Consider the following 23,927-nt stretch of genomic DNA (forward strand, 5'->3'; position numbering starts at 1 on the left):
GGCGACGCGTAGAAATTTCCGTCGGCTTCTGCACCCTCCATGACACCTCCTTGGTTCCCCTCGGGCCACCCTTCGACAGGTCGTCCTTCGGCAAGTTACCTCAGCCTCCGTCTACGTTCTACTTGCTGTTCCAGAATCAAGGCCCTCTGCGCGGCCTCCCACTCGTCCGTTTCTGCTTTTTTATTTCTATCTTTATTCAATAGGTTGGGCATTAATTGTCGCACATTTCCATAACTCACAATACATAAATCAAAACACGTCTTTATTAATTCATTTCCTCCAATACAACTCATGTCAATGACACTTTTATTTGAATATAAAAAGTTCAAGGTTCAATTCCCTCCTGGCCTGGTGCCATCTCATTCCGTTTCCCGTCGGCTGTTCTCTTCGTAGCGTTGCAGGATTTGTTGTCGTCGCTCTTCCTGGGCAATCTCCTCCAGGTGGGCCTGTTGTGCCAGCGATGCCTGTGCAAGCAACCGAGGGAGGTGGTTCATCAACCGGTTTACTGCCGGGCTAACCTCCAGCGCTGTCCACACGACACTTGGTGGGATTGGCTACGTTGGTGTTAGAAGAGCTCAAGAAAGTCAAAGTTAGTCTACCACTCTATGAGCTACTCAAGATCTCAGAAATCAAAGATGTAGTGATCAATAGCCTAAGTGAGTCTAGTACAGTAAGGTCAAATGTTCAGGACTCGGCCAACAAAGCTCAAGCTACCATCAATATGACCCAAGAGGAAGCCGACAACAAAGAGCAACCTGAACAAGACGAATGCATGGTCCAGACCACAGCTTTCCCAGCCAAAAAAGAAGATATGTTGGAAGGAAAGGTGTTACTCAAAAGGGGCGAGACTAAGAAAACTCAACCTGCCATCAAAGAAAGTCTCACCACCAGTCAGATTCTTCCAGAAAAGGAGGTTGTCGTTAAGAAAGATGTGGTCAAGAAAGGGAAATCTCCAAACAAGACCGATCACTCAAAAGAGGAAGGCCTCGCCAAGAATGACAATTCGAAGGTCAATAAAGTGAAACATCAAGAACACAGTGGGGATTCTTCAGCCCTTTCCCAAGGAAAAGATGAACCCGCCCCGTTCTTGCTATCAGTCAGAATTTTTGGGAAATTACTACATAATTGCCTTTATGATTCAGGAGCTTCCAGTAATGTGATGCCCCTGGCTGTTTGTCAAAGACTAGGAATAACTCCTGCTCCCACCAAAAGAAAAGTCACTCAGCTAGACAAGACAGAAGTTCCAGTCATGGGAGAGTTGAACAATATCCATATGCAATTAGCTGCAGACCCAAGGGTTCAAAACTTCATAGACATATCAGTCGTAGATATTCCTGATTCATATGGGATGCTTCTGAGTAGAGATTGGTCACGAAAATTGAATGGGTATGTATCAACTGATTTTGCACATATGTGGCTACCGTGGAGAGGAGTCCCAAATCAAATCAAAATAGACAGCACTCCAAGATTGAGACTTATGATAACCGAGTATGGGGAAGACAATGAAGTCCTGTTCTTAGAATCAGATTTAGGGACATACAAACCTAAAGTAGGTGAGGTCCTGATGATACAGAACATACAAGATGAAGATGGTCAGCAAGAAGTGATAGAATCTACAGAAATTGTCGTCGAAAGTGATCAAGGATCCGACCAAGAAGATGACGGAATGTTTGAAAATTTCAGAAAGTTCGTACATAGAAACATACAGCAAAGTGTGCAACTTGGTAACTTGGCATCCGTTCGAGATCTGCTCCTTCCCAACTGGTGTAGGATACATAATGCCGTCCATTCAGAACTATCATGTGCTTTGTGCCAGACTGCATTAGAGCAAGTATACAAAAGGGTCCCGCAGATATTAATTATGGAAGAAATGGAATATTCAGAAGATGGAAGCTCTGCGGAAGACGAAACTCTATCCGATACATCAACCGAAAGCCAAGAGGACCAAGGAACCGAAGGCCAAGAGAACATAATATGGACACTAAGGTTCGATGGATCTAAGTCCAAACAAGGGTCCGGAGCAGGCTATGAATTAATTAGCCCCACAGGAGAAACTTACCTTGCCGCTCACAGATTACAATTTCCTTGTACCAACAATGTAGCTGAATATGAATCCTTGATTCATGGGTTACTGATGGCTGTCAAAAAGAAGGCAAAAATATTACAAGTATATGGAGATTCAGAAATAGCTATAAGACAAATCAGGAGGCAGTATGTTTGCCATGACAAAAGGTTGACCAGATACCGAAACCGAGTCTGGGACCTCATTGAGAGTTTTGAGGCCTTCAACATCAATTCTATATACAGACATCAAAATCAAGTGGCTAATTCCCTTGCACAAGCCGCCAGTTCTTTGATACCACTAGCAATGGAAGGATTGAAGAAGTTCACAGTAGAATTAACATCAGTACCTTCAATCCCGGACAACATCACCAATTTTCAGGTTTTCGAAAGCGATAAGCACATACTGGATTTCTTGACCAACACGGATGTCTTCCTAGCTCAAATCATTGATGAAGAAGAAGCCGAGGGAGCAGAATTAGATGCTGAAGGAATTTTGAATTTGAAGACAAACACTATCCCATAAGGTATGGTGGAGTTAGAAAGAATTTTTGATCCCGACAAGCTGAAAGAGATGAAGAACCACAGCATGGAAGGAAACATGTGTGACACAATCAACGTAGGTGACGACATACAAGCTAAGAATGTGTTTATCGGAAAGTCCTGCACCGCAGCTGAAAGAAATGGAATCCTGAAAAACATGAGAGATTTCCCAGATGTCATCGCATGGAGTTATGAAGATCTCAAGACTTATGACACTACAATTATCACTCACACAATCCCTTTGAAGCCAGGAAGCAAACCATTTAAGCAGAGACAAAGGCCAGTTAATCCTTTATTGGAACCCCTGATATATCAAGAAGTTAAGAAGCTGCTCTCAGCCAAGATCATCTTCCCGGTAAGACATTCGACGTGGGTCGCCAACCTGGTTCCTGTCAGAAAGAAGAGTGGAGAGATCAGATTATGTGTTGATTTCAGAAATCTCAATCGAGCTTCAGAAAAGGACAATTATCCACTGCCATCACTGGATGAAGTATTGCAGATTGTCAACGGGTCACAGATGATGTCTTTTCTGGATGGATATTCAGGATATAACCAAGTTCTGGTCGAGCCAGAAGATCGACTAAAGACTGCTTTTACCACCAAATGGGGAACATTTGCATACAAGAGAATGCCTTTTGGACTCATCAATGTCGGGGCCACATTCCAGAGAGCCATGGATATCGCTTTCAGAGACTTAATTGGAAAATGCATTATTATATATATGGATGATATCACAGTTTTCTCCAGGCAAAGAGAAGATCATGTGGATGACCTAAGAAGAGTCTTCCAAAGGTGCAGAAGATATGGTGTATCTCTCAACCCGAAGAAATGCATATTTGGGGTAACAGAAGGAAAACTTTTAGGACATGTCATTTCAGAAAGAGGAATCTCCATCGATCCTAAAAGAGTAAAAGCTATATCCACTATCAATTTGCCGGCTAGCAAGAAGGAACTCAAATCATTTTTCGACAAGATCAACTTTGTCAGAAAATTCATTACAAGATTTGTTGAGATAGTCAGACCCTTGAATGAGATGCTGAAGAAGGACGCAAAGATTGAATGGTCACCACAGGCCAAAAGGGCATTCGAAGAGATAAAGACGGCAATCGCAGAAGCGCCAGTATTAATCAGCCCTGATTACCTCAAACCCTTCTACCTATATTCCTTCGCCTCTGACTACACTTGTGCTCCTATCCTCACCCAGAGAAGTGAAGAAAAGGACGAGAATCCAATTGCATTCATGAGCACCCCGCTGAAAGATGCAGAACTCAGATATCCCAACATTGAGAAACAAGCATACGCGCTAGTAAAGGCCGTTAAAAAATTCAGACATTACCTCCTAAGGGCCAAGATTTATGCAATAGTGCCAAACGCAACAGTCAAGACCCTCCTCATGCAAAATGAACTAGGAGAAAGGAGAGGTAAGTGGGTCGCCATTATCCAAGAATTTGATATCGAAATCCAGCCTATGAAACTTGTTCGAGGACAAGCTTTGGCGCAGACATTGGCGATTGATGGACCCGGATTAATCCAGCAAGTTTATGAATTAGAGGATGTCACCCCTGACGAATGGTACAAAGAAATTGTGACATACCTGCTTAACAACAAGTGTCCTGCCCGCATGACACCCACGCAGAAAAGAGCACTAAGAATAAAGTGTCAACATTATATGCTTCAAGGATCTGTTCTATATCGCAGGAATCACGAAGGAATATATCTGAGGTGTGTTGGCAAAGAGGAGGCCAAACAAATAATAGAACATTTTCATTCCAAGTTTGGGACCAGACATGGAGCCAACCTTGCTACAGCTCACCAGATCTTGAGAGCAGGATATTACTGGCCTACACTTTTCAAAGACACATTTCATCATATCAGGACTTGCCACACTTGCCAAGTCGCAGCTTTCAGAGAAAGAAATCCGGCCATGCCATTGAACCCAGTAATCGAAGCAAGACCATTTGCCAAATGGGGAATGGATTTCATTGGTGTCATCAACCCCGCATCCTCGGCACAACACAGATATATCATCACTGCAACTGATTATTGTACCAGATGGTCGGAGGCACAAGCACTCAAAGTATGCACTACTGAAGCCGTAATCAAATTCCTGGAGGAAAACATCATCACGAGGTTTGGATGTCCTTATGCGTTGGTTTGCGACAATGGCTCCGCCTTCACATCATTAAGATTTTCAAATTGGGCTTTCGAGTATGGAATAACCCTCAAATTTTCATCAAACTATTATCCTCAGGGTAATGGGTTAGCTGAGTCAACTAATAAGAACCTGCTCAGTGTTATCAAGAAGCTACTAGAAAGAAGTCCAAGAGAATGGCATACCCAATTGAGATTTGCTCTCTGGGCAGACAGAATAAGGACCAAGAACGCATTAGGGATTTCACCCTATTTTTTGGTTTATGGCCAAGACCCAGTCTTCCCCATGCAACTCAGGATCCCGACTTTGAGATTTATTCAGGAGTACATGGAAGACACTGATGCTGTTCAAGCCCGATTAACACAGTTAATGAATCTCGAGGAAAAGAGAGATCAAGCGTTGGAAAATTTTGCAAAACATCAAGGAGTGGTAAAAAGATGGTTCGATCGACAAGCAAAAGTCAAGGCATTCCGGATCTCAGACCTTGTCTTGTACTGGGATAAAGCACACGAGAAGAAGGGAGAACATGACAAATTTGATAAGCTTTGGAAGGGCCCTTATCAAATTTCAGAGATTTTGGGAGAAAATGCATTCAGATTGAAGACTTTAACCGGAGAAGATGTCCCATTGCCTGTCAATGGGAGGTATCTCAAACATTATTTCCAATCTTAGGATGCGAAAGGCCTTCCCTTGTACATAGCTAGTTTAGTTTGCTTTTGTTCGTTTTGTTTTCGTCTGTTTTTCGCTTTGCTTTCGGGGTCTTAGTTTAGGTGTTTTGTCTTGGTTTAGTTGTTTGTCCTAAGGGGTATCCATTTGAATTGGGTGATTTTGTTATGTAACACTCTGACTGCTCGCTAGGTTGTTGGTTGCATTTGGACAATTATGAGGTCTTTTGGAATTACAAAGGGGTTTCTTTTGATAAAACGTTGAGTCAGGCCGTATTTGCAATGAAGCAAGATTAGCTTATTGAACTTGGTTATTTTGTCCTCCAGTTATTATATCTTTTCACACTTATAATCTCCAAGTCGTTGTGGTTTCCAGGCGAAGCTGTGATCGGTGAAAAATCTAAAATCTGACTTCAGCGCCACCGCAATCCTCAAACCCTAGTGAGCTTCACTGCTCACAAGCCAAAAGAATTGACGGAACTGAAAAGCAGTATCAAAAGGAAAAATGGAAAAAGTATGAATAAAAAAAAAAAAAAATCAAAAGAAAAGAAAAATGAGCTGACAAAGAAATATCAAATTGGCTAAAGGGAATATGCGAGTAACTCCATCGGGGCTATAGACGCCTGGCTGGCAATGGAGCAATGTTCGTGAGCTTGCGGCGATAACCTCGTCGGGACTATGGACGTCTGACTGGCAGCGAGGCTCTATCCAGGATGCTTTTGGAGTCCAAATAAACTACGTAGCTTATCACAGGGGAACCTGGAGGATCATGATTGTCTTGTTGAGGGGAATTAACTCATTTGCACACACATGGGTAACTGTGGATTTGATACTTTGTCTCAATATGAGGATCTCTTCTTGTAAGTGTTGTTTGACTCCTTGTTTTATTGAGGGAAGTTTTCTGAGTTTTCTTCAAGAAAGATTGATTCCCAAATGTTTACCAACATTTCTCAGTGGTGTCGCCAGATGTTGTGACCATTTCACACATCGCCCCATTAAAATGGGGACCCCCTCTTTTTTGCTCTTGTTTTGCCTGTTCTTCTCTCTGCTTTAGGGTTTTGGATTAAATGAGTGAGTCGTCTGGATTAGGGTTAAGCCTTAGGGTTTCCTTTGTTATTTTCAAGCTGAAGTCCAGTCCAATTTTGAGAGATTATTAAGCATCCTCGCTGAGATTGCAATTTTGAAATAGCTGGAGTCTGTCAGGAAGTTGAGTATGTCTCAGGATGAGTCTAGTCAGAATCTTGAAGGCAAATTCAAGTTAGGTCTAAAGTGTTAGCATTTCAATGATTAAATTATGCAATTTTGTCCGGGTGAATTTTGACCAATTTCTTGATGGTTTACTAACTTGCCCCTGGCCTTGGAGATGACCTAATTTTGCCTAGTCAAGTGATTGAAGACCAAAATGTGGATATTTTGGCCTGTAGAGGTGAAATCGCCCCTGTCCCTCACCCAGGGACCAGGGCGAAAATGACATTTGGTGCATATTGGTTATTGACTTGTTTAATTTGTTTTATGCAGGGTCTCCAGGAGGACAAATTGGACGTAAATTGAATATTTTGAAGATTTTGAAGACTCAAAAATGATGAATTTTGAAGATTCAAGACAAGTTCGCTCTTGTCCCTCACCCAAGGACCAAAGCAATTTTCCTCAAACACACCTTCTTGGACATTTTTTTGGATTTGGACTTTTGTTCATAGCTTGCGAAATGATGGTATCTTTCCCAGCAAAGGAAATTTGAGATGATAATTATGAAGATTTGGCCCTAAGGACCAAAATCGCTCCTGTCCCTCACTGAAGGACCGGAGCTTGTTTTTCAAAGTTGCACTGTCCTTACAGGACCAAGACAATTTTTTGATTGGAAGAGATCAAGGAGGGCATGTTTTGTCCATGAATATAATTTGAGTAATTGGCAAGTAAGGAAATATGCTAAAATGACAAAAATCGCTCCTCTCCCTCACTGAAGGACCGGAGCTCGAATGCCAAGTTTGCCTTATCCTTGCAGGATTTAAATGATTTCGCGATTTGAGAAGATCAAGGAAAGTACGTTTTGCTCATTGAATATAACTTGGATGGACCACAATGGAGAAAATCGATCCAAATTGGCTAAGGCGCTCCTGTCCCCCTCTCAGGGACCAAGGCGAATTTCAAAGGTAGCTCCTGTCCCTCTCCTAGGGACCAGAGCGATTTTCCCTCAAGACAAGTTTTTGGCCAAGGTAAAGCGAATTTCAAGCTTGATATGAAGGAAAGAGGGCATAGTCACTCCATTGAAGATAGTTTTGAAAGTTAGCAAAAAATGATTGAGCTTATAATTGTAAAAAAGCTCCTGTCCCTCACCAAGGGACCAGGGCGAAAAACATATCATCAAGTCTTTCCCTTCAAATTTAGACGAATCCAGGCCAAGGCACAAGATGGCGATGATATTGGAAATGCTTCGAGGAAAAGTGAAGTTACAAAGACCACGAAATTTGATGAGAAATGGCCAAAGCGCTCCTGTCCCTCACCAAGGGACCAAAGCGAAATCTTCAAAAAACATAAAATGCTTAACATTGCGAAGTACTATTTCTTGTGTCCAGGACTCAAGGTGGAAGGGAAAGTGATATTCTACGTTTACAAAGCAATTTAAGGATGATACAATCAAAAGTTTATGCCAAGGACTAAAGGGCGCTCTTGTCCCTCACTCAAGGACCAAGGCGATTTTCATAAAATAACCATTCCTTTTCAAAAACCACGCCAAGGCAAGGTTGTGCAAAGCGAGAAATGCCTTTCAAAGGACGATGAACAAGGAATTGCCCCCAAAAGTCAACAATTTCAAGCTCAAATGCAAAGTTCGCTCCTGTCCTTCACTGGAGGACCAAGGCGAAAATCCTTGGGAGAGCTCAGTTAGTCTCGAAAAAGCGAATTGGACATGCATGAAGCAAACAATAAAGATCATTGCCTACCTCACAACTCGATTTGGCGATTAAAGAGACAAGGATCAAGGATAAAAGATAAGTTCGCTCCTGTCCCTCACCAAGGGACCAGAGCGAAAGTAATTTAAGGTACACTCCTTCCACAAAAGGAATGAATTAAGCTCAAGGTTCTCAAGCAAAATGCTATTTTGGACGTCCAAGATGGGACTTTGAACGTGAAAAACAAGAAATGCAAGGCCAAATGAAAAGGGCGCTCCTGTCCCTCTCCCAGGGACCAAAGCGAGGTTCTCAAAAAGGTGGTATTTTTACCATGCTTAAGCGCCAATGTCATCTTAATCGCATTAAATGCTAAAATTCGATAAAACTTTGAAATATTTTTAATTGGCATTTAATGAGTTCGCATAAGGCATTTAATAATTAATTTAGCCTTTTAAAAAATCGAAATTTAATTGCAAAGGCATTTAATTAATTAATTATTAAATTAAGTGAAGGGAGTGCGCTTGGGGTTTGATTTTAAATATTTTATAAAGGTCGGCCTCCTTTTTATTTAATTTTTGTTTATTTTCGCCTATTTTTTGAGTCGGCCTATGGGCAATGGCAAAGCATAAGCGCCTATATATGGGAGGTACTTTGAGGCATTTTAATCCATCATTCAATCATTGTTTAAGTGCGATTTGGAGAAGCAATAGAGGGAGCGAAATCTCATCCAAGGAGAAGTGCGAATTTTCAATCCAAGAGGAGTGCGAACTTTGCTAGAGGTTAGAGGTGGAGCGAGTTTTCCTCAAGACGTTGAAGACCTAAGGTGGTGAAGTTGATGAAGGAGGCGCCTTTGCTAGAAGACTTCGATCTTCATTTTGCCTAGCAAATCTCTTAATTTTTGCATCTTTTTTTAGAGCTAGTTCTCCAAGAAAGGTATGGCAAGATCTCCCTTGTCCAAATTTTGAATTTTGAATTCCAAATTACATAGCTATATTTAGGAAATGATAATTCAAAGATTTATCATGAGGTTTCCTAAATTTAAACTTTAATCTAGTCTATATTTCTACATTGCAAAATCTATTACTCATTATGAAATGTTGTGTAGGTGTCACGATGGCGACCCCAAAGGCAGGAGCATCCACCAATCGTCCAGCCCTCATGAAGGAAGATCAAAAGAACGAAGAATTGGAGACCAAGATCGTGTCGAAGTGGAGCAACATTGGAGATACCAACTTGGGAAACTTCAGTGTGAAGAAGTTTCGAGAGGTCCCCTACATTGGAAAGCCATCACCTGTCGCAAGGAGAATAATTGAGAGTGGCATTATCAAGGCGGCCGGCTTCCCTCCTGCAATCCAGTGCCATGAGCTGATGATCGAGTGTGCTCGCCATTATGACCCACAATCAAGATCGATCGTGTCCAAGGAAGGAAACACTTTGGCTTATCTTTCAGATGAGGCTATCAGTGAAGCTCTCCATCTCCCAGAACATAAAGATATGATTTACAAAAGCTTGGAAGGAGCTAGATCCATGTACGAGGATGATCCAGACACTTGCTTGAGCATCATCAACAAGAATTGGTTACTCAAAAGTCGTCCTCGCCTGAGCAAGATTCCCAACACACCACATAGGATCGACTTCCAGGAGGAGTATAGAGATTTGGTAACCTTACTCAATCGAGTTACAGGGGCTCCTCAAGCCTTCTATTTTGAGAAATGGATGTTCTTCTTCATCCAAGTGATAGTTCAAGGAAAAAGAACAATTCATTGGGCTAGAATTATTAGCCATTGCTTGGACGTACAGTTGAGAAGATTGAAGGCTACCAAGTCATTTCACATGAGCTCGTACATCATGTATGCCTTGATCAGGAGTTTTGAATATGCAGGACTACCTCACAGAGGAGCAATTGGAAGAGGACCTAGAGAAGTCAGAGTTTGTGACTCTTATGTTCATTTGCATCATCCACCTGGGAGTAATTACAAGTTAGTCAATGATACTTTCACAATGAACATCACCAGGACACTGCAAGGCGGGATTCATAATCGGCTATCTCAGGAGGCACAAGAACTTGTAAAGAGGTATGGTGCTTGGTTTATCCAATTCCAGAAGTTTACATATATTAGAGTTCATGGGTGTCCTTCACCTCCATATATGTTGCCAAGATATCCTACAGACAGGATAGTACTACTTGAGGTGACTAGGCAGTTAGCAGCTTATGCGAAGGCATTCAGACACAGGCATGGAAATGGGATTCTTGTACCTATCATATTAGGAAATTCAGTTGAGGTATGTCCTAATGTTCCAGCTTTAGATGATGCAGAAGGGAGTTGGCCTTATATTCATTTTCATTCTTTTCATTGAGGGAGAATTTTGATCCTTATGGGTATATAGAAGAGACAGTTGGTAGAAAATACAAGCATGAATGTCAGATAGAGGACTTTTGGATGAATCTCTCAGATGATTTAGAAGTGAAAAGAAAGATGCATTCCAGATTGCCTTTGGATTTCATCAGGAAATGCAAAGTTTACAGAGTGGCCGATCAAGCTCAGGACAGTGGCAGGCACCTCCAGTCATCCTATGATAGAGAAGACAAGGCAATAAAGACAGATTGGAATGAACCTAAGGTTGTGGACTTGAAGACTTTGATGGCTCCAGTTTTGTCCTGTACTCGCAGATGGGTTGATGTCAGAGAAACGAGACTCGCCCGAAATCGCCCAAACTCGGCGAGTCCGAGTCCGAGTCAGGCCAAACGAGTCCCAGGGGCTCGGACTCGGACTCGGCCGAGTCTGGAGATTAAACTCGCCAGACTCGCCGAGTTGGCGATTTTGGCTCAAAATCACCAGACTCGACGAGTCCTGAGCCCCAGACTCGGCTACTGGCTGGGTTAATAAAATGACAAAAAAAAAAACATTTTAAAAAGTTTTTTTAAAAAGTAATAAGTTTTTTTGGAAGGGCGAAATTTGACATTTTGGTCTCTCCGTCAGGATTATTTTATGGAATATAACATTTAAGTATACTTTAAGTTATATTCCATATATACTGTCAGGATGTTTGAGAGTGGTTTCGGGCCTCCAGGAGTTATATTGCAAAATCTAGTTTTTGGAGGATTCTTCAGTTTTCCAGACTTAGTCAAATTTCAGGATCAGGACATTTCAGACTTAGCCAAATTTCAGGGCATTTGAAGATCAGGATGACATTCCAGACTTTATCACTCACCAACTTGACCTAGCTTGGACCTTCAAGAATGATACTCACTCACCAAGCAAGACCCAATTAGCAACAAGAGCAAAACCAGGCCCTAAGGAAGACTCTCAAAGAAACCCTAATTCAAACTTGTAATAAGTTTTTTTGGCCTCGCGGGGCACTGCCCCTCGACCTCGCCCTGTATCGCGACAGGGAGCGCACAAGGGGCGCTGCCCCTTGACCCCACCTTGGGGGCGCTGCCCCCAAACCCCCGTCGAAAAATATGGGGGAAATTGCGTCGATAGAAGTAGAGAAAATTTAACCTCCAAGTCTGACATTGATTGGATCGACTAGGTAGATATAGAGGTTGAGACTGTAGCCATGGCAGAGGAGGAGCGGAGAGCACGAGCACAGACAGGAGATTCAGAGGCAGATAGTGACACGGATGTTCTTGATGTTGGTGAGCATGGCATGGTGTCACGGGGAGCGGCTATGGCAGTCGAATCATCCAGGACCTACCTTAGACGCCTTCGCAGGGGGCTGGGGCCGGAGGGTGCAGGCTCCTCTGAGCCATAGACTTGTAGTTGTATTTACCTTTGGTATTTGTATGAAACATTTGATGATGATCATATGATGACATGGATTTTTTATTCCATGAGTTTTGTAATATTGTATACATTTGACAATATTTATATATCTATGTTTGTTATTTTCTTCAGCTACAATTTGCGTTTATGCTAATGTGATTGATGTATACTTGTGTATGTAATCAAATGAGCCGAGTTTGATGATGTTATTGTGTCTTTAAGGTGTATTCAATAAAGGGTGTCTGAAACAAGTTTTAAATATTTAAAAATCTCTAAATTTCTTGAGTTTTTCACTATCCCGAGTCCAGCCGAGTCTGGAGCCGAGTCTGACGCCGAGTCCCGAGTCCGAGTCCGAGTTGGCCTTGCCGAGTCCGAGCCGAGTCCGAGTCCCGTTTCTTTGGTTGATGTGCAACATCAAAAGTTGAGAGACCAAAACATACCTATGGCTTTTACTTTGGAGGAAAGGTCGGCAGAGGGAGCAAGCGCAAGTGAGGGCCATCCTCATCCTAGAAGCACAAGCGAAGGCAATCCTCACCCCAGAAGCGTAAGTGAAGGCAATCCTCATCATAGAGGTGCGAAGAGGAAAGAAAGACCTGAGAAAAGAGAATCTTCAAAGAAGAAGCAAGAGGCCAATTGAGATCGCTCATCCGGCACATCTTCTCGACAAAAGAAGAGGGTACTTGAAGTTGAGGAATCTATGGAGTCAATGGTTCAGAATGATAAACATGAAGAAGGACAGGCATCTCAACGTTCATCAAGTCAATCTCCCCAGGTCAATGAGCTACATGAAGACCAGAATGACGATGAAGCAACATCTCCTCTTCGGAAAGAAGAGCCACTACCTAAAGAAATACAAGTTAGAGAGACAAGGTCCGCCATTCCAGATTGGTTGAAGGAGAGACTAACAAGGGTGATTGTGATCGAAGACGAAGATAATGTGATTGATTTAGATAGCCTTGTTGGGAATTCTCAGGGAGTAACAGAAAAGAAGAAGGCCACCAAAATGTCCAAGATGATCAGAGATGAGACAGGGTCCAAGAAGTTGCAGATAGCTACACCGGCAGCGGACAAGTACGAGGGTGAGATCCTTGCAGAAGAATATGATGTAGAAACCGTTGAGCTTGGTCCACTCACCACCGAGCAGGCATTGGATGAGGCAACTGATTCATTTGAGGCACTTAAAGATAAACTTAAGGAAGAAATGGAAAAGAGTAGAAAACTTGAGAGAGAGGTCGGTGCTTGGAGAGGCTACTTTAGCCACCTCAGTCAGCCTTTGGGACGTCAGGATCCAGCAGTATCTCCTGTGCAAGCAGTTCCCCTTGAGTCAGTTGGTGAGGCAGAGAGAGTCAAGAGTTTGGTCCAGCTTATGAGCTCTTGGATTGACAAATCCCATACAGTTGCTATTAAATTTGCAACAAGAATGATGCAGACCATCCACCGAGCTATCCAAGTTCTTGAGATCATCCACAACCGAATGATAACTGTAGCCGCCTTTGCCCATACTAAGGATGTTATCATTCCTGTCCTGCAAGTAATAAGGCAAACATCAAGGAAGATCCTAGCACAAGAAAAGATAATGGATGGAGGAACTCATAGTTTACTCCAATGGTCAACTTTACTCCAGATGAAGGAAGTTCTTTTTGAGGACATCAGTAACAAATGCAATCAAGTTGAAGAGATTATCCATCCGATCCAGGACAAGGTGTTTGAAGTATTATGTACTATTCTTGGCAGGAGGATCGAAGTTGAGACAGATGTGGATTTGCAAGAATTAGAAGAAAGAGTCAAGGTCATCTTTTGCAAAGGTGAGAATGTTATTACGGATGAGCAACGGGATCAAATGTTTGCTACCATGCTCCTGATTGAGAAAATTAAAGAACTTGAACCTGGATGGGACACTGCTCTTCTCAAGGCTTTCGATCGGGTCATCCACTTGGAGGAACGAATGAGGAATCTTCCTGAGATTCCAATTGCTGAGATTGAAGAAATCGTGTCTAGATTCATTGCATATGCTAAAAAAGAGCATTGGAAAGGAAATAAGATTCTAGAAGAAAGGTTGTTATAGATGATGTGGCACCTTAATTGTCATTGGTCTATGTCTCCTAGATTTTTGTGCCAAATTAAATATTTGGCTATGCATTTAATATTGTTCAATAAAAAGGGGGCTATTTTTAATAAAACCCTAATTAGGGTTTAGGTGTCAAAATCTCAGCCGTTGATCTTCTTTTGATCTGGGCCGTTCATTGTAATCGAGGATGCTATATATACCCTCATTCATTTTCATTTTGTCATTAGAAAATTAGAAACAGTTAGCAATAAGAAATAGTTAGAGGTTTAGAGCTTTTGGAGAGAAGAAAGTTATTTTGTAGCAAGATTGAGCTATGAAGAAAGAATTTCAAGCAATTGTTGTTCATTTTGGCTTTGAGATCAATAAAATATTGAAGTTATGGTGTTTTGTTGCAATTCTCGTGGCTATCTTCATGGTTGTTTACTTTCTTGAATCATTCTCAGTCAAAGTAGTATCTAAGTTTGAAGGACTAAGTGTTGGGCTTGATCTTTGGTGAGATTCACGTTCCAAACCACTAGCTTCTTACTGATTGTGGGAACGCCTTGTGTGGTCAACTGGAGAGACTTGAATTACTTAAACCTTCAATAGTCATTGAATTTTGGATATGTGCCTTTGTGGTAGTGTCCATGATCTTTGATGAATTGAAAGATCATTTGTTACCTTAGAAGATCGCATCAATTTCAGTTGAGTTGTTATTTCATGGCAATATTGAAATTGGTCGAATCCTGCCAAGTCTAAGCCTACATCGAGTCATTCTTAGGATTAGATTAGAATTTACCCCTTGCAAACTCTACCTTTTGATCTTTTTGAGAACTTGTTAGTTTAGGGAAATCTTGTTCCTGCAATTCGGATACGTAAGGCCCCTTGATGAAACAGCAATCACAACGACCACTGGTGCTTATCCACACGTAGAGACCCTACATAAAAGAACATTGGAGTCACCCTGATTGATCCTTTTTTGCGACATCTTCAGCAATCAGAGGCTTTATTCAAGAGAGGATAAGGTACCCTTGGGTATTTTATTCTGTGTATGATTGTGTACAAAATACACGTCAACAGGTTGCCAACTAACCAAAACAATTACACATAATTAACTAATTTTATTCCCGTGTACAATAATGCCGCCAACAGATGTTGAACAAAGAATTGCAAGTTATCATAAGTGAGCCCAAGTATGAAGAACAATTTGAGGGGGCGCTCAAAGATATCATCACTACAATTCTATTCGAGGGGGCGCTGAAAGACCTCATGGAGGAAGCACAAATGGAGTTACTGCCAAAAAACTTTCCAGACAAACAAGTTGCTACAAGAGGCACGATTCATCATCAACTTGGACCTCCCGAAACATTATGGGATGAATTGCAAAAGGATAGTACGAATGAGACAAGTAGTCAAGGCGTCATGGTTGAGAATAACTTTGTGTCCAAGGAAGATGGAGATATATTGGAAGACATTCAAGCCACCAAGATGCTAGTAGGTGAAGACCAATGTGTGGAGACGTCAAGGCATGAAACTCTACAAAACATGGATACTAGTGAGGATCATCAAGAGAAGGAAAAGGATGCAAGAGGCATAGATGACTTGAGGGATTATCCCACATTTGATGTGTCGCCATCCAAAGAACAAGGAATTGAGTGTTATGCTATTCAAGATGATGACATCCTTGGTGAGCATCCATTCTTACCACTATCTGCAACTATCTAAGATATCAAACATGAAAAGAGAAACATCCTGTAAAGAAGGGAACTTCACACCGTGCCAAGAAGACCTGTGAAGAAAAATAATAATATATTCTAAGGTTCCTACAAGTCCCTACTCATTGAGTTGCTTTGCCTCAGAGCAACTGCAGTATTGAATGTAACATTTATGGACTTTTGGAGATCCCTTCACTAGACATGGTACTCTAGTAATAACTAATACCTTATTTCCAATACGTTTTTTTTCTGTTGGCTAAAATGATTTTAGAAAACATAACATGGCCTTAATCATCTAGAGGTGGTAAGGCATCTTAAATTTTAAGAAATTTCCCAAATACAATGTTCGAGCATGAGACATGGTAGGTATTCTGCACTAAGTTCCTATTGGCATCTAAAATGTGCAAGAAACCTTCCTACTTGTGTGAAAATCTTGTAAGTTCTATGGTAACAAGGTCCAAGTTTCTTTAATTCCTTTCCCTTTAAAAGACTTTTGCTTATAGGATTGTAACTTTAGAAAAACCGATCACTTCTCTCAAATTTTCTCACTTTGATGCTGGTTTTGCTGAAATATTAATCTTATTTTGGACCACTGTATGGTTCTCCATCGGTTATTTCAAGATATGCTAATTTCCTTCAAACAAATCATGGAAACTCACACTTGAGTCTCTTTGATGACTCAATCAATCCGCAAAGGAGGATCAAAAGCAACTGCACAAAGATTTTGATGCAGACATTCCAATAGCTGTATGATATGATGTATTCTACCAATTCTCAGCAAAATGTAATCATATTAGGCAAGATGTTATCTGTTCTGCAACATAATCACTTAAGTAAGCTTTTAGACATCTGTTTACAAGAGGTGCCTATCCATTTGAGGGTTATGGCTGCTAGTTTTGTTTAAGGTGGTTGAGAGTTCCCAACACGTTTAAACAATTCATTCCAAAAATTACGCAAAAATCAGGAGATCAGCAACAAAACAAGAGCTACATGAAGGTCAACCTAAACTTTTAACACAGTTCAGCAACCTGTAAAGCTTTAACAATGCATACAACATCCATGGAAATAAAATGGACATACTTTATCAATCAACCATTCACTGCATAAGCTTTGATTTTTCTCCCACTGGTGGTCTGCCCACAAGAAGTCCATTCCAATCAACTGCAATTTTTGGTTGGGAATGGGCAAGGGCTGCAACAAACTTGGATTTCTCACATTTTATGTTTTGTCCTTTGGCAAGATTCACATGCAGCCACAATAATTTCTACATCTGCTTTCAGTCCCTTCCAAACATATTTATCAGCGGTAGGTAAGGAATGACATTTTCCAATACCTTCTTTTCAACTATAGAATTGGGTACAAGATATATGTGATTCTCATAGAAAATCATATCATTAGAAAAGGTATACCTGATGTCTTCCTCTTGTATTTATTCTAGATCTCATAGCATGGCACCAACTCTTTCATCACAAATATTTCTTGCTTCCATCTCAAGTTTATTGCAGATGCTGCATGCAGGTCAGATAGCCTCAATAAGGAATCTACAACAGCATTAATTAATTTTTCCCCTATCATCTTGAATTTCAAAGCCAAACGCTTATAGTTTGCTTAACCACTTTAATTGTCCATTGACATTCCTTCAAAGTAATAATATTTCAAACTTTGATGGCCTACTTAAATCATGATGTGTTGGCCAAATAAATATGGATTGTGAACTCTTCTATAGCATGCATGAGGGGCGCCATTTCCATAATAGATTCTCCTTGTCTACTGATTTTCTATTTCCAAAAGCAATATGGGACTATTTTTTTATGAGAATAGTGATGTGCTTCCTGAAAGTACAGGGTTTGAATTCATTGCCATCATTTGTAGGAAGGCAGCTTCTGCTTTCTCTATCCATCTCAACAGATCTTTCTTTGTAAAGTCAATGAGGGGTGCCATAATATCTCCAAAAGCCTTGACAAATTTTCAACAGAAACAGCACAACCCATTAAATCCTCTCAATTGGGTACGTTCATGGGAGTTAGTCAATCAAGGATGGCATGAATTGTAGTTGAATCAGCCATTATTCCTTCACTGATTATATGGTCCAAATACACAAGATGGCTCTTTCCAAAGCCACAATTTAATTCCTTTGCAAATAAGAAATAAAACTTCAAGAGTTATAAAACAATACTCCTATGCTTCAAATGATTCCCCATGCTTTTGCTAGAGACAAAGATATCATCAAAGAACAAAGAACAAACTTCCTCTTGGGTTAAACAATACCACAACTATCAACAACAATAACCATTTGAACCAAATCCAGATTGACACTGATTGCTTAAAACGCATTTTGAACAATCAAGTAGACACTTTAAATACTATCAACATCAATGTGGGAGACAGAGAAGATGAAAGGGAAATTTTTTGTACCTTGGTAAAGGAGGTGCAGGGGATGGCTTGTGAAATCCAACACTAGCTTTTCCATGGAAATGATTCACCCAAAAACAGTGAATGTCCCTATAATGCAAAATATGGGGGTGGTTTTGGGAAAAAGTGTTGATTTGAGTTCCTCTCTGATTTCTGCTTTCTTCTCTTGTGGACTTTCGAATCTCTATAACTTCAGCTTTATGCCTCTTGTTATGATGAAATAAATATTTTACATGTAGAAAAACCCATACCTCGGCTATATTTGTTTGAACTGTCGTTGTGATCCATAACCTAATAATCTTTTATTATCACCAACAAATTCAAATCTGTTACTTTATGCATAAAAAACACACTCTTTTATCATGCTAGAAACTCTATTATTCAGAGTTAGTCCTTCAGGCATAGTTCATTTGCTTGAGTTTTGATTTATTTTAGTTTAACATACATAGCTTCAGGAATCAACTGTGTGAATTTTTTCGCTCAACGTTTTGGATCAAACTCCATGATCCATCATCAGGAATAAGAAAGCAGAACAAGAGAAACGAGAATCATGGAGTTTGATCCGAAATGTCAAGCAAAAAAATTCACATAGTTGATTCCTGAAGCTATGTATGTTAACACTATGGACTGTCGAAATCATATATCTACAATTATTTTAGTTTAATTAAACCCCACACATATTTTATTAGAGTACCACTAATCAATTAAAAAAAAAGATTTCAGGTCAAAATCTGTTAAAACCTCCATGATTAGCAGTCTAAACCAAAAGATATTGTCTAATATACAAAAATGCTTTCAGATGCTATACATGAGTATGAGGATAAAATCTAAAACTTTCGTACCTGAAAATGGCCATGATTTTAAATTTGAACCCGTGGTTGATTGAAGGAACAAACCCACTTGCCAGTAAGCATGAACGGGAATATTGAACTTTAACATGCCATTAGGTGTAATCCTATGATACAAAGGGACTCGTACCCTAGAAAAAAACTATTATTCCTGTCCCCAAGATGTTTCGAGGACACAAGGACATCTACAAAACATCCCCAGGGCCATCCCTACGTGAAAATAAATGGAAATGTTTCGAGGACAGAAAGACAGGACCAGGAGATGGCAGGGAACAGCTGATCATCACAGCCATCCCCTATGTCCCGGCACTCTTAAAAAAAATTATCTACTCACTAGTGATGTCATTCATGCTACGAGCATCTTTAGAGTACCACCATTCATGATAGGAGCATCTCTAAAGTAACATGATTCTCTCTAGGAGAAGTACTCAATGATATGCATACTAGCACTGAATTGCATTAGTGCCACCGTTCTGAAGCTTCTATCAGGTATAAGCTATTTGAAAATATTAATTTGTCCAATGAAAATCCTTTCTGCAGTTTCAGAGTAATTAATTTTTAGAGTAACAAATTGATTTTTAGTGCATCGTAAGAGGCATCAATAAGAGAAGCACGGTGACAACCAAATTGACCTGAATGAAGCCTAAATATGAATTCATAAGCAAAGGAGCTGACATAAAGTGTCAGCTGTAAATGAGTGATATCTAAGTAAGCATACTTATGCCTGGTATTTCTAAAGACAGAAACAAAGAAAAGGTTGTATGGTGTACAACTATTACATGATAACAAGTGAAATAATGCTTATTCCAAGGCATTTAGGTCAGGACCCTTTCTTTTGATCTTATAGTGTTTATGCAAATCAAATTCAAGTGGTCTGTAATAGCTAGTAACAGAGTGTTCCTTCTAGATCTAGTGATTGCAAAGAAAGCAATATAATGTTCCTAACACCCTACTTATGATATGTGCACATTGACAATGAAAGCAATGAAATTTTTGGTTAATTTGTATGTCAACTCTCATGTGAACTCTCAATTCAGCTCTTAAAATTATGTAATATGGTTTTAGAATGTACATGTAATATGATCAATGCCTTATAATTGAATAATTGAGCTTTCCTATATTTTTTAAATTTTCCCTATTTTTTCAATTACCATCCCCAGGCATCCTGGAAACGCATCCTGCCATCCCCTGCCCAGAAACTCCGTGGGACATAGGTGTAATCTCCATGGCACCGACATTGACAAACCTCCAGCAACTGGTCACAACCTCCTTTCTAGAGAATCTCTCTATAGTACCCTTGCCAGAAATCTCTTCAATGTTGAGATTTGAACTCGGACATCCCAATAAGTTTAAATTAGCCCGTGTGCCATTAGACACGCCAGCTGAAAACTGAAATCAAAATACAGATGATTATTGTCTCACTTCTTTTGCCAGCACATGTAAAAAGTTTCACTTCAACCTTAAATCACATGTCAGTTGCAAACCACCTTCATCTGTGCAGTTGCAAACCCAATCCAACTATATTGAATCACAACCTCCAAACATCATCAACCCCAATTCCAAAACATTTAATACCAAATATCCTGGTATTATTTGAATTTACAGCAGGGTATGCACGCATGACTTTGATGGAGGATACAACTGAATACCTCAGGCCTCCATATAAACTCCCCTTAGTTTAAGAAGCCAAGATGTTTAATTTTTACAGAAAAAATGCCAGTTTTCAGAGTTCGGGACTCCTGTTTTGGGCAACTTTGGTTCTGATCAGAACCATCCGGGTACTTACTGAGACAAAGTTTTGGGAAGAAAACGTTAATCAAGGAATCCTTCATTCCCTCGTCATAGCACTACACCTAATCAAAAGTATCGTACATGTAACTCAAATAACTGCACCTGCGAGAAGCATAAATCCTTCATAATAGACTATAAAACATTTCAAATTTGAAGTAGATGACCAATTTTATGCATACAAGACAGACAATTACACCCAACAGAAAAACTGCAGTATATAAACTATTGCAGAATTTAAATCTCCAAGCCACTGTCAAAAATCATTCAATATGTAGTACCAGATGAGCAATAGAAAGATTATTCACTACGACGTATGTCTTCAGATAAGTAAAAGGTAAAGTAAGGATCTTACCTAAATTGGTATATGAAAAGAAGAGCAGTGATTATTGGGCATGAATAACAGCCATGAGATACTACAGAAGAATACTTGAGGTCTATACGGGGAACAATCCAACCTTCCTTGCACCTGCCACAATCATTTCTATGACGATTACAATAACACTATACACAGACAAATCGGTAACTTCATTTGTCTCAGTAAATCGAAAACACATCTAATAGAATTTGTTAAACAGAAATAGATTCAACTGAATTTTTAGATTTAACTAACCCGGGAAGTGAAAACCTTGCCTACTTCGTGCCACGTAGAGCACAAATTTAGGGTGAACTGGAAGCTAAGGGAAAATTAATCAAGTTGCGAGCGTATTTGTTCACTGTAAACCTATGAACCAGCAAAGGGGACCCATTGTTCAATGGGCACGTTGATAAAAAAGTACAGAAACATTTTGTTGGAGTACTGAAAATTTTAATTTGAAAAAATATACAAAACAAATGTAATGTATTTATTAAATATATTATTAGTACTTGCATTCAGTGAAGCTGGAGATTTATTCAATTAGTATGCACCAATCAGAAGTGATCATTATTTTTTCTTAAAAATTTTAAAGTTAATATTTATATTTTTAAATTTAAAATATTGTTAAAATTATTTATCTATATTATGATTGGTTTAAAAAAATTGGTGTTATAGGAGCAATTCTTTTTTTTGGCTAGGTAAAGGTCGTAGCCAAAGCATTTTATTAATATAAAAATAAGTACAACTTCGTTCAATGCAGGTACCGGTAGGAAAAAACTGAGTCAAGAAAACCATTGGTCTAGCCCGGGACCATAAGATCCAGAAATATGTAAATACAAGATCACCCAACAGAACCTTACATCTATTTCCCCTAGTATACAAATGACATAATACCATTAAGCCTTACATCCAAAATTTTCACATCCCAAGACTTAAAATACAGTAGTCCCTTCTGAATGAACTAATTTTGCTTTCAACAAGTACTCCTCTGCTGAGTTGCTTAGTTGCCCCTGCATCAGCAAACACAGTAACCTTTCTCGACCACAGAATTAGTATTGATAATCTATCTAAAAAATTACACAAAACTAATAGCAGCTCCATATAAATTTCAGAGTATTTGTTTCAAATTCAAAAAAAATGTCTAAAATAGATTACTCCTATAGATAAACTAACCAACCATCATATAAACTAAGACGTTAAAAACACACTATGTTGCTCCAACATCAAAGGCAAAGAAAAACAAACCATAATCAAAATAAAACATTGATATTGAAGGCAGAATCCATAAGCCTCAAAAGCTCCTCATATCGGGTATCTATGACTATGACTATGTTTGTTCCTTACTAGGTGCCACAGAGACTCCTCTGTCTGCCTCTAGACAAGGAGCAATCACCTCCTAGCCATAGATCTCCAAGAGTTACAGAAGATACAAAAAAAGCACAAAAGAGAATTCTTTCCCAAACTAATTTCTGCTCAAAGGCAATAAACTAAAACCCATCATTGTGTATGTGTCTAAAGATATTAAACAGTATGACAAATATCAACCATGCAGCCAATAGGAACAAAGCTAGAATCTACTACTACAGACGCAGTAATGGAATTAATCTGCAACTAATCATAAAACTTACTATATTTAAACCCCAATACTGCAAAGACCTTATTAACAACCCATAAACTATCATATCAAAAAATATACGAAGTCAGTTTTAAAAGGCATAAACAAACTATTGATTATTATACCATTGGTATGTCTACTAACCTAATATCACAAATTTTTGCACACTTTACTCAAACCTATAAATCGAAAAGGTATTGTATAAGTCTAATCCCATTATTCTTCCATATCTGTGAGGTCGACAACAGAGGGCGATGCCTTATCCGTGTTCATTTTCTCAAGCTGATTACAGGAGGTATCTCCAGCATTTGCATTACCTTTGACCCATGATGCCTTAATTATCACTAGGGGAATTACCTGGATCCTATCCATTAGTATGTTTGGCATATTATCTAGGACCGCATACCCTTCCTTCTTAAGATACTCCACCCACCAATTGCTATGAGGAGGCTCCTTGATGTGTTTCTACACCAGCAAAAACTCTGCATTCCTGCGTATAATGGGAGTTCTCTCTGCAAATTTCGTTTCATCCTTCACTACCAGAATAGGCCTCTTACAGATATTTGTCCCATTATCACCATAATCCTCTGGATATGAAACCATAAGGGTTTCGCCCTCACTACCCACTGCAATCTCAAAGAGTCTCAAGAATTCTTCCTTGAATAAAGACAGACCCAACAAAATCACCTTGCTCTTCTGTATTCCTACCCTTAGCAATATTGTCGAGAATATGGTCAGGATATCATAGTTAACCTGATACATGAATTCATAACTGAAGAACTCTTTCCTCATAATCTCCCGCACTGCCCTAAGCGTGAAATCATCGGCCTCATTCAGGATTCTACACCACCATTCCAGTTTAATCTCACCTCTGAAGGCCATAAAACGATTATCACTTGCAGAAAAAACTTTAATGTTAGACTCCATGGCTCTGAAAAAATCTATGCAATCCCATCCTAAATAAATGTTAACTTCTGGATCCCACCACACAATATAATTTCCTATCTGCCTTGGCACGTGTTAACCGGGCTACAATCCAGCTCGAAGTCGTTCTTTCCCATAATGTAG

At 39.8% G+C, this 23,927-nt stretch overlaps 1 protein-coding gene across 1 annotated transcript in view; it reads right to left on the reverse strand.

Annotated features, from left to right (window-relative positions):
- The window catches only part of LOC131064266 (probable calcium-binding protein CML21), a 74,230-nt gene extending 52,544 nt beyond the window's left edge, over positions 1 to 21,686 (reverse strand). The window contains exons 1-2 of the mRNA XM_057998365.2: positions 21,500 to 21,686; positions 21,242 to 21,355 (exon numbers count right to left, since the gene is read on the reverse strand). The gene's annotated coding sequence lies outside the window, so the exon portion shown is untranslated. The remainder of the gene's footprint in view (positions 1 to 21,241; positions 21,356 to 21,499) is intronic.
- Between the last annotated feature and the right edge of the window lie 2,241 nt (positions 21,687 to 23,927).

This window comes from Cryptomeria japonica, chromosome 1 (assembly GCF_030272615.1).
Source record: "Cryptomeria japonica chromosome 1, Sugi_1.0, whole genome shotgun sequence".
Taxonomy (NCBI): domain Eukaryota; kingdom Viridiplantae; phylum Streptophyta; class Pinopsida; order Cupressales; family Cupressaceae; genus Cryptomeria; species Cryptomeria japonica.